A 6,000-nucleotide genomic window follows, 5' to 3' on the forward strand; every position below is an offset into this window, starting at 1 on the left:
ACTGGACTGATCAACTTGAAATTTTGCATATAGATTCTTTTATTAACCGAGGATGGTTATAGACTATTTTCAGTTCTCCATCACGTCAAGTTTTCAGTTTGTCAAGTTTCAAAATAGACCCTTTCGGAGCTCGGGTTATCTGCTAGGTAGTTCAAAATAAATTCTGTCAACCAACTTGATCAGTTGATCTTACTTAGATATCTTATTCTTTTTTCTTTGAGTTATATTTGTACTGCAGAACAAAAATTCAAATCGAATACCGTCAACCACCTGCTACTGCTACTGGGAATATATTGAGAAGTACACTTCAATATCAACAGAAATCAAAATTGAATGCTGTCAACCAGTTCAACTTTGATCTCATCCAAAAATTATGTGCCAGCCCGGGAATCGAGCCCGGTACATCCTAACTACCTCAACCTTGCCTCAACCAATAACACCTAACTTCGATCATTTTGAAACTAGCATTCCCCCTTGAAGCTGTTGTAATGGATGATATAATTGGTCAATTAGATTTTAAAAAGTAGTGGAGACTGATTTATTGATTGATACAATAATTACATCATCAAAATGATAGGGAGATAAAAAATAAGATAACCTTGTTCTATTTCCCTTCCAAATTTAGATAAGGTTACACATAGTCTGAAATAGATTAAGTCATGTAGTTGTTCACTTCACAAAATTTTCACTCCTTAATTATTTTCACAAAGTAGATTTTTTAAAAATTTCGATGCTTCAAAACCAAATATAGAAGAAATATTTCACATTATTAGATTTGGGCGTAATGCCTGTAGTCTCCCTTGTTTTTGTAAAAGATTAATGAATTTTTCATCTAAATAAATAATATACAAACATTCGCGTTGGATACTATAATTTATCGGCAACGCTCGAAAACACTCTACAAAATTTACTCATTAATAATTTCTATAATCTCCTCTGTATTCAAACATGTAGCCTACAAGAAAAGATTCTGATAATCGTTCAGTTGTAAATAATATGGATAGATACAAACATCCATGTGAACATAACATTTTAAATATAGAAACTTAAGATAGAATAAAATTCCATAAAAACTAACATAACAGAGATTAACAATGCAGTCAAGAATATAATTTCATCACAATACAGTAAACAATATTGGGGGTTACAGTCAACAGTACAGTCGATAGACAACAATAAAATAGGAAAAATACAGTCCATAATATATTCAGGATACTTTTACTTGATTATTTATTTGATCCTACCTAGTTCATTTGATAGCCTTACTAGTCCAGTCCAGTCACTATATAAATTGGTGCATGCAATTTATATTGTAGTTATTATTTTTTAATATATTATTTGGGTACATAAGAGAAGTCCAGAACCAATTTCATCATGTAAAATTTCATTGTGCTAGATACAGAGTGGCCCAAAAACCTCGGATTTTCGACTCATTTTCCAGCTTTCAGATATTTCTGCCAAATCTCGTTATCGGACAGGAAAATTTGCTCCAGCCTTTTTTCCAGATCATAGAATTTTGAATAAAATGAGATCATTTGGAACTCTATATCTCCAATGAGTACTGAGTTATGATTTTTCAAAATTGAGTGAAATTTAAAGGAAAAATCAATTTTGATGGATTTTATTTTTTGATCAACAATATCTTCCGATTGTTACCATTGAGATGTGTAATTCAAAACCCCTCTGGTCGTATTTTTGTGCTCTACAATCTGACATCAGGTAGAGCGGTCTATCTCATATATATTTCCAGGTACACCTGACAACAATGCTCCTTGTATTGTGAAAAACACCTAATTTTCAGCTTCAACCATCATCACCAACTAAATTGAGTACAATTACTCACATTAGTATTTTGCTCAATGACATAAGTTCATGAGATTATGTTCTATCAGAATCACCCATTAGATGCACTCCATTTCAGTATTTCCTAGAGGAGAGGCGCGCTTAAGGACACCTCAGGGATCAAAATTTCAAACACTTATAACTTTTGACACAATGCTCAGATTCCATCGTACTACACTTCATTCTTCTCGGCTCGTCAAGGCGGCTCAAAATCATGCATCATAAGTCAAATTCGGTTGAAAAATAGAAAATTTATTGCTGAGTGTACTTAAGCCCATATTCCAATACACAACAAATGGCCAATTTCTAGGGGCCACTCTTCATCTAGCACAAGGAAATTTTGCATGGAGAAATATTATATCACTACTGCAGATACAGCTGTAGCTTGAACCATAGAGGAACAATAGCATAAGTAGATATCCCATGATATAGGGCGCTTATGTCGCAACTTTTATTGTTATCTCAAGCTGATAGTCCACGTAGTTCTTTCCTGTAAAGCTTTATGACGCTGGTAGTCTCACATATTGTGCTGTTCATACACTCTTACACGGTCAAAACAGTAAAAATCGACAATAATCGACAGTAAACGGTTTGAGAAAACAGTAAACGTTGTGACATAAACGCCCTATACCATGGGATATCTACTCACGCTATTGTTTCTCTGTGCTTAAACCTAGTCGTCGTTTTTGGTAAGATAGGGTCTTAAACCTTTTGGGCCGGTTTCCGAGCTCGGGATTTATCTAAGTTCTAGACTTTGAACAGCTGGAGTCAGAAAATTGGCTTTCCGAGACGGGGGAGTAGTCGCAGTTTTTATAATAATCTTTATTTTCTCATTTCTATAATTGGAAACGTTTTTCCTCGACGGAATGAAACATTCCTAAATAATTCAAAATAGCTGAAACTTTACACTATTTTATCTTTATTTTATTTTGTGTTTAATTTTCTATTTTTTTTTTTGAAATTTAATTTGAACGTAGTCTGCGACTTCGCCCCGTTTCGGAAAGCCAATTTTCTGAGTCCAGCTGTTTAAAGTCTAGATTTAGGTAAATCCCGAGCTCGGAAACCAGCCCTTAGACTTTCATCCAGTGAAAATAGTAATGATAGACTTTTTGTGTAGTTGAGAAGTTGATATTGTGGTAATTATTCATATTGGATGAAAAAGACTAAGAAATTGTCAAAAAACCACTGATTTATTGATAATTAGAAAGACCAGTTTCGGTTATTAAGAAATTGTCAAAAAAACACTGATTTATTGATAATTAGAAAGACCAGTTTCGGTTATTACACCATTGTCAATCTCTGATAAACTAAAACTAAATACAAGAGCAGCAGAATTTATACTATTAGGCGAGTACTGCTATTGGTCGAGGGCATGAACGCCTGCCATTGGCCTAGCCAGACAGTCTCCTCCCACTCAACGGTGTGACAAAATGGCGGCTTAAGCAACAGAATCGCCATGATAATAAAATTTTATAATAAATAGAATCGCCATGATAATAAAATTTTATTATAAATTAAATAAAATTTTATAATAAATAGAATCGCCATGATAATAAAATTTTATAATAAAATTTTATTATCATGGCGATTCTGTTGCTTAAGCCGCCATTTTGTCACACCGTTGAGTGGGAGGAGACTGTCTGGCTAGGCCAATGGCAGGCGTTCATGCCCTCGACCAATAGCAGTACTCGCCTAATAGTATAAATTCTGATGCTCTTGTATTTAGTTTTAGTTTATCAGAGATTGACAATGGTGTAATAACCGAAACCGGTCTTTCTAATTATCAATAAATCAGTGGTTTTTTGACAATTTCTTAGTCTTTTCCATTCAAGTAATGATAGACAGTAGTCGACAGTAATCGGCTCAAGTTAACAAAAATAGGTTTGAAATTTGGAACATAGACTAGCTACATCATGGGATATCTATCTTCTTATGCTATATTTTCTATATGATACTGTTTACAATAATTATATTACAGCTATCATTAAATATGATGTTGAAATCTTAAAAAGCTATTAAAAAATCTTATCATAATTATCCTATCAAACAAAACATGAGGATTATTATGATTTGTATAGTGAAAACGACATCAATCTGTCAGTATTAATGTAATGGGAAGCATTAATGCTATTTATGAGGATTACTGACAGTTTATGTGAATGCCACAATAGTGAGGTCCACGTTATAATGGGAGTGTTTGATTAGCAATGGTATTGCTATCCTTGTCTATCATTCAACAAAGCGGATAGCGCTATCTCTTTCTCTCTTTTCTCTGTTGCTAGATCGTCTTTTACCAATGTAGAATTGATAATTGATTAAGAAAATATCACATCTTGATTATGATTACTATCGTATTTACTGTTTTGAGTTTCTGTCTGGCTTGAGAATGTGCAATACCTGCACGAAACGGTCGTCGCCACAACAAAGAATGTGAGTGTTTTTTCACTTAAAAGTTATAATAGAAGTTATAATAGAAGTTATATAATTGAAAGTTATATGAAAATCATAATTTTTCTAATAGGAAAAAGTGATTTAAAAGTTATATTTTTGAATACGATAGTAATAATAATAGTGAGAACAAGATGGATAACCAACAAGGAATTTCTCAATTATGAAATTATTAGAAAATATAATTCCTTGCTTAATAAAATATAATTGATTATTTCAAACGAGAATGAACAGTTAATATTACATCAGTAAACCTTATCAGCTACCGTCTGTAGAAGGCATTGACAAGACAGAGGATCGGCAACGTTGTTCTGCTATCTTTCTCCACTGTCATTATAACGTGGACCTAACTATATGAGCTACAAAGATATTCTGTTGATTTGCACATAAATTTAAAATTATTTAACAATTAAATAAATACTGCACCTCCAGAACGGAAGTGACACCACTTTAAAACAAATGTTAAGAAAATGGAAAACTGAAAAAAATTGGTATTTCAGATAGAAATATTGATTTTTCTTTCAATTTTTGTCTGAAAAAATGTAGTGATTCCATTGTAATAGTATTGGAGGTTGTCAGGTGTTGAGCTGAAATAATTGTTCAAGCTGTTTAGAAAACATTGTGACAGTTGCACGAAAGCCTGTTAAAATTTGACCGTGATTAATTCCACGATAACCAATCGGTGAAGCCGTCTTTCCAAGAACTCTTCCTCTGATTGATTCTCATGGAATTAATCACGGTTAAAATTTAACCGGCTGTTGTGGAACCGAGCCTCAGTATTTTATTCTCTTGAAATATAATTGATTATTTTGAACAAGAATAAACAGTTAATATTACATCAGATATACGGGTATCAGTTATCCTCTATAGAAGGCAGTGGCAAGGCAAAGAATCATTGACGCTGTTCTCTCATCTTTCTCAACTGCCATTATAACGTGGACCTCACTACATTCGAACTGTGATACCTTGTAATACGTTGTGTTGCAAATGTGGTACGTTGCGTTGCAAAATTGGTTCGTTGCGTTGCAACTGTGGTACGTTTTGTTGCAAATTTGACACGTTGTGTTGCATCTGTGATACGTTGTGTTGCTTGTAGTGTTGTGACGTAGCTGAAGAATGACTCATAGGAGATCAATCTGACTCCATTAGGGAGTCAGCTAGAGTAAGGACTCCCTACTAGAGTCAATTTGACCTCCTCCTGAGTTGTCTGTCTCTATCCGATCGTCTGGCGTCTCTCTTCAATCTAATGTCGTTTGTGGTTTATGTTCTGTGATAAAAAATGAAAAATACCTACTCTTTTTCACATGTGTAAGGCTGGGTTGAGACTAAACGAGAATAAATCTAGTAGTCCAGTCAAATGGTCGTTTTTCAGGAAACAGCCCCAGAATAATTTTTCTCTATGGTTCTATAAGAATTTTGGGGCGCTAATTCGAATCTGAAATTTGCTGACACTTCAGAGGGCGGCTTCACCCCCAAAAACCCCCAAAAACCCCCACAATTTCGGACTTTTCTCAATTTCCCATTCCCATTCCAAGTATTTATTCTTCTTTACAATGAAGCACAGATCGGGAGAGAAAAACTAAGAATACCTTGCACTATTTCTCTCCCAAATTTAGGAAACATTAAGGGACGGTTTCCGAGCTCGGAATTCAGCTAAGTTCTAGACTTTAAACAGCTGGAGTCAGAAAATTAGCTTCCATTAGCTGGAGT

This window comes from Nilaparvata lugens, chromosome 1 (assembly GCF_014356525.2).
Source record: "Nilaparvata lugens isolate BPH chromosome 1, ASM1435652v1, whole genome shotgun sequence".
NCBI classification, from domain to species: Eukaryota; Metazoa; Arthropoda; class Insecta; order Hemiptera; family Delphacidae; genus Nilaparvata; species Nilaparvata lugens.